Raw genomic sequence first — 10,287 nt, forward strand, 5'->3', positions numbered from 1 at the left:
CTTAAAATCACATCTTTGCCATTTTGGTGATTTCCCGGAGTAGTCAGCAATCAAAAATCACATGTGGCATTCGTCAGGGGTTACATTTCATTTTAGCTAGGAATAGTTACTTTGCCATATCTTTTTAGGACACTGCCATTTTTGAAGAGTATTGGCCATTTCATTTACAGAATAGCCTTTGTTTGGATTCACCTGATGATTTCCTTGAGTCCTGTACATATTACTGGTAGAAAGAAAGGCCACACATGTATTAGGTCTATTAATGCATCAATTACCAGGGAGACTAAGATGCTGTGCTCCACACACTTCATTATGAAGACACTTTCAATAAGTAATTTATGGATGTGGCTTAATTTTAGATATAACCTAGAGATTACATAGCAAGAAAGATAAAAGCAAATTCTTCTAGATGGTATATGAGAAGATGGTATATGAGAAGTGAAGAGACAGCCTAGACCTTGGAAATACGCTGATTCAGGCAAAGGCACTTCACTGTTTCACAGACACTTCAACTGACTCCATATAAGGGCTGTATTTCTTTTTTGTCCTCTAGTTATCAGGATGGTAAAATGGGTGAAAACTTCAGATAGAAGAAACTATAGGGTGACCTACATTTGCTGTACATCTGTGTACAGCATGAAGGTAATTTAGCAATCCCAGAAAGAACCACTGAAAGCCATTTCAGTTGATCAGCAACAGTTGAGTATCAGCAATTTGAAATGGTTAAACCTAATACAAAGCACAATCACCAACCCATTTCTGCTGCAGCAGGTCAGGAAACCGAAATCTTGACCCTAAAAAGGACATTGCAGTTGAACCAACATTCAATAATTCTGAACTTCAACTCAGATCAGGAAACAAGCAAATAAGATGCTCTGCCCAAGGGCATCTGGTTGGCTCAGTGGTGAAGCATGGGACTCTCAATCTCAGGGTCTTGAATTCAAGCCCTACGCTGCATGTGGAGCCTACTTTAAAAAATTTTAAAGTTCCATCTAAATCACAGGCTCTTAGGTTCTTAGAGCACCTGTCCCAGAGGGTGGAAATTTGGAACAACAGGGGAGTGGGGAGTCCACATGAGCAATTTCAGGAGGTCCATAAAACATAAAATGCAAGACTATTAATTTTTCTGGAAAAAAAAGTCCATTTATTTACTGATTTTTTGAAGGAATCTGACCAAAAGAGGATTAAGAAACATAGCCTTCCTAAATGGCAACTGCCTCTACCTTCCTGGTGTAGCTTAAATTCAAGTCCTACCCTCCTAGTCCCTGTCTACCTTGCTATTTGCCAGTGCATAGTATGCCTTTTTATTTCTCAAACATCCTTGATTTACTCTCTCCATGAAGCCTTTCCCACTGATGGTTTCACTTAGAATTTTACTCTAACATTTCAATGTTTTCTAAAAGGATTATTTTGCGGTATATAACAATATCATGATCACATAAAAAAGGGCAACTCCTGGGGTGCCTCAGTTGGTTAAGCATCTGAATATGCCCCTCCCCCTGCATATTCTCTCTCAAACTTTTTTAAATTTTTTTTTTCAACGTTTTTTTTTTTATTTTATTTTATTTTTGGGACAGAGAGAGACAGAGCATGAACGGGGGAGGGGCAGAGAGAGAGAGAGAGAGAGACACAGAATCGGAAACAGGCTCCAGGCTCCGAGCCATCAGCCCAGAGCCTGATGCGGGGCTCGAACTCACGGACCGCGAGATCGTGACCTGGCTGAAGTCGGACGCTCAACAGACTGCACCACCCAGGCGCCCCGCTCTCAAACTTTTTTAAAAGTGAGCATTTCCTTAATAGCAAACAGATGTCCAAATTTTCCCACTTGTTTTTAAGATTTTACTTAAAAAAAAAAAAAATTATTTGGGGCAACTGGGTGGCTCTGTGGGTTCAACATTCAACTTAAGCTCAGATCATGGTCTTGCTGCTATCATCGTGGAGCCCACTTTGAATACTCTGTCCCCCTCTATGCCCCTCCCCAGCTCTCTCACTCTAAAATAAATTTTAAAAAAAAAGGGTTGAGAGAGTGAGCACTTGCGCGTGCACAAGAAGGGGATGGGCAGAGAGAATCCCAAACAGGCCCTGCACTGTCTACAGCAGAGCCCGACATGGGGATCAAACTCACAAACCATAAGATTGTGATGAGCTGAAATCAAGAATCGGATGCTTAACTGAGCCACCCAGATGCCCCCAAGTTCAGTTTCTTGATGAGAGCAGTTGGTATATACATCCATCCGATGGTACATAATTCTACTTGGCTCATTTGTGATGTTAGCAGCCGCTAATGATCATTGCCTACATCTCTAATTTCATTAATACTTGTCTTTTCTTCACTTGTTACTTGGAATACCTCTGTAGAGAAAAACTTTCCCTCATAAGTACCTAGTTACCCTGAGGTACAGTTCATACAGAAAAGTATTCTTCATGTACTGCTTTTATAATGAGTTGGTTTTGTAATATTAATCAAAGGTTAAACCAATGAGGTTTCTTAGGGGTCACTGTGAGCTCACAGATTTTTAATATTTTTTTTATGTATTGAGAGAGACAGAGACAGCGTGAGTGGGGGAGGGGAAGAGAGAGAATCCCAAGCGGGCTCGGCACGCTCAGCACAGAGCCCAGTGCAGGGCTCAAACTCATGAAATCGTGAGATCTTGACCTGAGCCAAAACCAAGACAGATGCTCAATCGACTTAGACACCCAGGCACCCAGTGTGAGCTCATGGATTGTGTGTGTGTGTGTGTGTGTGTGTGTGTGTGTGTGTGTGTGTGTGTGTGTGTGTGTGTGCGTGTGTGTGTTTTAATATAATTTATTGTCAATTTGGTTTCCATACAACACCCAGTTGAGCTCATAGATTTTCTTTAACTTATGTGTTTCAATTCATTGTAGTTCTTAATGATGCTCAAATTGTTCTATTTTTGACCTGTGGAAACTCTTCCTATTGGCTCTTAAGTTCTTTTGACAAGACCCTCATAGTCAAGAATAGTCTCTTTAATAAATGGTGTTGGGAAAACTGGACAGCCACATGCAAAAGACAAACTGTACCACTATCTTACACCTTATACAAAAATCAACACAAATGGATTAAAAACTTGCATGTAAGACTGGAAACCATAAACACCTAGAAGAAAATACAAGTGGTAAGCTCCTTGACATTGGTCTTGGTGATGATTTTTGGTTTTGACACCAAAAACAGTCAACAAAAGCAAAACAAAACAAGTGGGACTACATCAAACCAAAAAGCTTATGCACAGCAAAGGAAGTTAACAAAATAAAAAGGCAACCTACCTGAGAAGGGATTAATATTCAAAATATATTAAAAACTCATACAGCTGAATAGTTTAAAAAAAAATCCAAAAAGGGCAGAGAATCTGAACATTTTTCCAATGACAGATGGCCAACAGGTACATGAAAAGGTGTTCAACACCACTAATTATCAGGGAAATGCAAGTCAAAAACAATGGGATATTATCTCATACCTGTCAGAAAGGCTATTATCAAAAGGACAAGAAATAACAAGTGTTCGCAAGGATTTGGAGAAATGGGAACCTTTGTGTGTTGTTGGTAGGAATGTACGTTGGTGCAGCTACTTCAGTATGGAGGTTCCTCATAAAATTAAAAACAAAACTGCCATACAATCTAGCAATTCCACTTCTGGGTATCTATCCAAAGAAAATGAAAACACTTAATTCAAAAGAATACGTGCATCCCTGTGTTCACTGCAGCATTATTAACAATAGCTAAGCTATGGAAACTGTCAAGATGGATGAATAAAGATAAGTGATGCACGAGTATGCACACAAAGATACACACATATATACAATAAAATATAGCCATAAAAAAGAATGAAATCTTGCCATCTGTGATAACATGGATAGTTCCCAAGGGCATTATGCTAAGTCAAATAAGTAAGAGAAAAGCAAATACTATATGATCTCACTTACATGTGGAATCATAAAAACAAAATCCCAAGCTCATACATATAAACAACAGATTGCTGGTTGCTAGAGGCAGAGGTGAGAAATGAGGGGGGATGAGAAGAGGGGGTGGCTGACATAAGTGTTAGAGGTCAAAAGTTAAAGTAAGTCTTGGGTATGAAATGTACAGCATGGTGACTATAGTTAATGCTATATGGCATATTTGAAAGTTGCCGTAAAGCAATGTTAAAGTTCTCATCACAAGAAAAATAAACGTTAAAGTTCTCATCACAAGAAAAAAAATGGTAACTACTCACTATGGTGACAGATGTTAACTAAACTTACTGTGGTGATCATTTCACAATATATACAAATATTGAATCATTATGTTGTACATATGAAAATATGTCAATTATACCTCAATAAAGAAAAGTCTATTAGGATGTTACAAGTACTCATACAAGGAAAAAAAAAAAAGACCCAGTAGTCTTTAATTTCCTTTCTTACTCATATAAAAGTGTGTTCAAATCTATTCTTGTTCATTTCTGCCTGTCCTGTGAACAGCAACTTTTTATACTGTTATATATTTAACATTTCTTTGGGGTTTTTTCCCCCTTAAAAAGACTGCAAATGTAAGGACTACACTATATCTAAACTTGTTCAGCACATAGCCTGGTGTGAGAAAATTGGTATCCAGTAAGTACTTATGGAATTGAACTAAAAGATTGTCATCTGTCTCACTATTCTACAAGTGTCTATTGAATCAAAAAAAAAAAAAAGCACCACTGGAAATATTAAGCACTTACCTTTCCCCAAATGATCCAAGGGCATTGTTCAATCTCACCTTCCTAACTATTCTTTCATGTTACTGGAAGACCTACTTCAGCTAGTGAGTGTTCTTTGGAAAAGGGATTCTAAAAAATAAAAAAATAAAAATTCTAGAATAAAATGAGAAGGAATTCTCTTGAATTTTTTTAATGCTTTTTGAAAAAAAATTTTTTTTAATGTTTTTATTTATTTTTGAGACAGAGAGAGACAGAGCATGAGCAGGGGAGGGAGAGAGAGGGAGACACAGAATCTTAAGCAGGCTCCAGGCTCTGAGCTGTCAGTACAGAGCCCGATGCAGGGCTCGAACCCACGGACTGTGAGATCATGACCTGAGCCGAAGTCGGACACTTAACTGACTGAGCCACCCAGGCGCCCCTTTAATGCTTATTTTTTAGAGAAAGAGAGAATGCAAGCAGTAGAGGGGCAGAAAGAGGGGGACAGGATCTGAAGCAGGCTCCGTGCTGACAGCAGAGAGCCTGATGCAGGGCTCAAACTCATGAACCGTGAGATCATGACCTGAGCCGAAGTTGGACACTTAACTGAGCCACCCAGGCACCCTGTATGTGCATTTTTTTTCTTAAGGCTGAAAATCATTATAAGGTAAAGAATATAATGGTAAATGCCTGCTTAATTTAACAAAACTACAAATTCATGTACAGATGTTTGGTCATTTATAGAAAAAAACTGTCATTCCTTAGTTGTAGTCCCCCACTCTCACTAGGTTACATTGCACCCCCTGTATCCACAGGGGAGTAAATGATACTTTGCATTTGACCATTTCAAGCCACTTTCACACAGTGTACTCCACAGTTAAACAACTGTGTCTTTTATCAATTTACACAAATCTTAAGAGTTTCATATTACACCACTATGGCTTAGGTTTTCTTCATTGGTTTTTACTTACTGTAAGATTTCTTCATTTATTTAAGAATGGAATGGGTAGAACTGCATTCCTCAAACTCATTATGCTTAAGTACATCCAAGAACTTGAGGACAGAGTAGATATTCCTTTACTGGTGTTCACCTACATCATGCAGTTGTAAGCACTTCAAAGACAGCCTAACCCAGAGATTATTTTTAACTATTTTTAATTGGTTTTTTTAGGCATAGAAATAGGGTTTTTTTCCTTTTTTTTTTTTTTCAACGTTTTTTATTTATTTTTGGGACAGAGAGAGACAGAGCATGAACGGGGGAGGGGCAGAGAGAGAGGGAGACACAGAATCGGAAACAGGCTCCAGGCTCCGAGCCATCAGCCCAGAGCCTGACGCGGGGCTCGAACTCACGGACCGCGAGATCGTGACCTGGCTGAAGTCGGACGCTTAACCGACTGCGCCACCCAGGCGCCCCTTTTTTCCTTTTTTAAAGACAAAATCTGGGGGCACCTGGGTGGCTCAGTCGGTTTTTGTGTTTACAAGTCTTCATCTCACAGTTTGTGAGGTCGACCCACGCATGAGGCTCTGTGCTGAGAGCACAGAGCCTGCTTGGGAGTCTCTCTCCGGAAGGGAGGGAGGGAGGGAGGGAGGGAGGGAGGAAGGGAGGAAGGGAGGAAGGAAGGAAGGAAGGAAGGAAGGAAGGAAGGAAGGAAGGAAGGAAGGAGCACAGAGCCTGCTTGGGAGTCTCTCTCCGGAAGGAAGGAAGGAAGGAAGGAAGGAAGGAAGGAAGGAAGGAAGGAAGGAAGGAAGGAAGGAAGGAGCACAGAGCCTGCTTGGGAGTCTCTCTCCGGAAGGAAGGAAGGAAGGAAGGAAGGAAGGGAGGAAGGAAGGAAAGAAGAGAAAGAAAGAGAAAGAAAGAAAGAGAAAAAGAAAGAAGAAAGAAAGAAAGAAAGAAAGAAAGAAAGAAAGAAAGAAAGAAATTAAAAGAAACAGGAAAGAAAAAGAAAAAATTAACATGAATAGTTTCCATTTAAAGTAAGAACAAATCAGGGGCACCTGGGCGGCTCAGTCAGCTAGGCATTCGACTTCTGCTCAGGTCACTATCTTACGGTCATGAGTTCCAGCTCTGAGTCAGGTTGTGTCCTGACAGCTTAAAGCCTGGGGCCTGCTTTGAATTGTGTCTCCCTCTCTCTCCGCCCCTCCCCTGCTCACACTGTCTGTCTGTCTCTCTCTCTTTCTCTCTCTCTCTCAAAAAGAAACATTAAAGAAAAAAAATTTTTAATAAAATAAAAACACATCATATAAAAATCTTGCTACAAAGGAACAACATACTTGTGATCTCATGTCCACAGACTGGAAAGGGAGGCATTACCCAATGACTATCAGATGTTGACCAGCCCAAGGCCCAATTTCTAGGCCCTAAACCAACACACACACACAACCTTGGCACCCACACAACCTTCCCCATATAAACATCCAATATTTTAAACTCCCAACTGTGCAAAGTTCCAAATTTCTAACAATTATTAACACACCAGCCACTGAAACGGGGAAAGATCCCACAGGCCATTTTACTGTCTCCCTCTTTCCAGCAGGAGAAAAAAAAGTCCCTTAAGAATTGTAATTTGGACATGCTCTACCTTTAGGCTCTCAACTTTATTTTCTGCCGGAAGTAGTCTAACAGGTCAACAGATGGATAGTGAAAACAATGGAAGAGGACAGAACAAATTAGGAGAAACTAAAAGAGAATCAACATTCATTGTTGACACGGGCACTGTAAATGGTACTAGGCACTTTGCACTAATTTTTTTTTTTTTTTAACGTTTATTTATTTTTGAGACAGAGAGACAGAGCATGAACGGGGGAGGGGCAGAGAGAGAGGGAGACACAGATCCGGAAGCAGGCTCCAGGCTCTGAGCCATCAGCCCAGAGCCCGACGCGGGGCTCGAACTCACGGAACGTAAGATCATGACCTGAGCTGAAGTCGGACGCTTAACCGACTGAGCCACCCAGGCGCCCCAGCACTAATTATTTAAACCAACAATAGACCTACAAAACAGGCAGTATCCCCATTTTATAGATAAAAAACATATTCTGCAAGATTTAAATGACTTGCCCAAGGTAAGAAGCAAACTCAGGGTTCAACCCTAAGGCTACCTAGCTACAGAGGGTTTTCCTTTAACAACCCTACTGACTTCCTTAAGAGTCAAAGGATACAGCCCTTAGTATCTTTCCACAGCCATTCCTTCCCTGCTTTCTTTACCTTGGCTACTCTTAAAACTGGCCTCCATGGGGCATGTGGATGGATCAGTTAAGCTTAAGCCTCTTGGTTTCTGCTCAGGGCAAGACCTAAGGAGAAATCAAGCCCCAAGTCAGGCTCCACACTGACAGTATTGAGCCTTCTTGGGATTCTCTTTCCCTCTCCCTGCCCCTCCCCTACTCACACACTCTCAAAATAAAACAATAAACTTAGGGGAAAAAAAAAAACTAGCCTCCATCTTAGCAACCAAGTACCTCATTACATACCTAACACCACTGTGCTGTCAAGTTGCTATTGGTGTTTTCAACAACATCAAAACAATCCATCTCTCTCCTTCCCTCCCCTACCTCTACCCATTAACTAGAAATGTCATCTATACCCCAATATTTAGCTTTATTATCTAACATTAGATCTGGAGAAGTAGTCTGAGGTCAAGTACAAATCCTTCATTTTTCAGAAAAGGACAACCTGTGCCTAGAAAGGTTATATTTTGAAAAAATCTGTATCTTCTAATCGCAGGAAGTTCTTCCTGGACACTGATGGTCATGGCTGCATTTAAAAAGCTTCCTCTCAGGGTGCCTGGATGGCTCAGTCGGTTAAGCTTCCAACTTCGGCTCAGGTCATGATCTCATGATTAAAGCCTCACATCGGCTCTCTGCTGTCAGGACGGAGCCTGCTTTGAATCCTCTGTCCTCTTCTCTCTCTGCCCTTCCCCTGCTCATTCTCTCTCTCAAAATAAATAAATAAACTTAAAAAAAAATTTTAAAGCCACGTCTTTGCTGAAGATAATAGCATTCTATTCCATTCTCAAATCTGTTCTATTCTCAAATCTCTTCTGCTAGAGATCAATGCCAGGATTTGCTTCTAAGACACATATTTTCAATTGTAAATGCAGAGATCGTGAATTTACAGCAACTAAGCAAGTAAGCTTTGGGAGCTATAGTTAAACTGCCTGGGACTAGAATATTCTAAGAAACAAGTTACATTATCTCAATAACCACAAGTCTGAAGGATTCAAAGGCTGACAAATAGCAGTTCTGAGAGGTTACCAATTTATTTCAGGATGAATCACACAGAAAAGCAAGCCTGTGAGGTGGTCTAGAAAGCCTGTAAAGTCATGAAACATGGACCTGTAGCAAGACTATAAACATAAAAATGAAGTCAGGTCCATCAAGGCAACCAAGTGAAGAAAGTAGAGATTGGGGCAAGAGGAATGAAGTGGGGAAAAGCTTGGGACCTGGTACACACCTCATCCGTAGCAGTGTTTATGACTATTTAAGAAGGTCCATTACTAAACACAGTGAATAGCACACAGAAGTACAGTATTATGTAATGAATGAACATATGCGGCCAATTACAAAATGGTACAAAAGAACACCCTGGGAACTCAAAATTTGCTGGGAGAGAGACCCGTCCTGTAGAAAATGTGTCCTCATGCTATGGAAACAGAGCTCATGGGATTGCTGTATAACAAACTGCACTGGACACTGAACATGGACTCTGGAAGCCATACACTAGCTGTGTAATTCTGAGCAAGCCCCTTTCACCTTTCTTTGGTTCAGTTTCCCACTCTCAAAAGGTGTGGGCAAAGTTGAGATAACATGCAAAAAGGATTCAAAGCTGACACAAATTCAACTGCCTGAGTAACATCACCTCTTGCAAGTCTCATAAGCAATCTCAAATTTAATAGGCCCAAGAGGACATTTTCAATCATCCCCCAAAACCTGCTCCTCATCTTTCCTGTCTCAGTTTCCATACTCTAGAAGCATTCTTGCTTTCTCCACATCCAATTCATCTCCCAGTCCTATCCATTCTGACCCCCATATATCATTCACTTTTACCTGCATTGTCATCACCCTAGTTTAAACCACAATTATCTCTCACATGAATGACTGGAGCAGCCAAAATGATCCCTAGGCTTCCACTTCAGCTCTCTCAAATACAAACAGAACCATATTCTTAAAAACGTAACTGTACTTTCATGTCATTTCCCATCTAAACCCTGTAAGCTGTCCACTGTTCTCTAGAGAAAGAGGTCAAACTCCTAAACCTGGTTTTCAAGGCTCTAAATGATCTGCCCTCTGTCTCAAGCCACTTTCCCCATTCCTGATCTTGCTCCAGCACATTGGCTTTTATGCAGTCACTCGAAAGTGTTATGCTCCCTCCCGACAAACTCCTCATTCTTTGGGGTTCATTCCTAAATTAGGCTCTTTTTTTACACGCTTTTATTACACTCTTACAGCATTCCGAAGTACCTACGTTATTTATGCAATTATTATACAAAAGTGTACAATAACAAATGGTTATAAACCCAACGAAACTAAAAGCTTCATGAAGGTAGGCACTATTCTATCCGGTTCACCTCAGCATCCTCAGGTAAACTGGATCTGGCACACAGCTCGGGCCTAAATAT

The 10,287-nt window shown here is 40.6% G+C and overlaps 1 long non-coding RNA gene across 1 annotated transcript; it reads left to right on the forward strand.

Moving 5' to 3' along the window:
- The first annotated feature begins 2,827 nt into the window (after positions 1-2,827).
- On the forward strand, positions 2,828-4,898 carry LOC128778317 (uncharacterized). Its single transcript, XR_008423882.1, has 2 exons — positions 2,828-4,149; positions 4,180-4,898. It is a non-coding gene; the product is annotated as an uncharacterized LOC128778317 (long non-coding RNA).
- Positions 4,899-10,287: the final 5,389 nt, after the last annotated feature.

Source organism: Panthera pardus, unplaced genomic scaffold (genome assembly GCF_024362965.1).
Source record: "Panthera pardus isolate Hobbes unplaced genomic scaffold, ASM2436296v1 HiC_scaffold_2, whole genome shotgun sequence".
In the NCBI taxonomy this organism is placed as follows: Eukaryota; Metazoa; Chordata; class Mammalia; order Carnivora; family Felidae; genus Panthera; species Panthera pardus.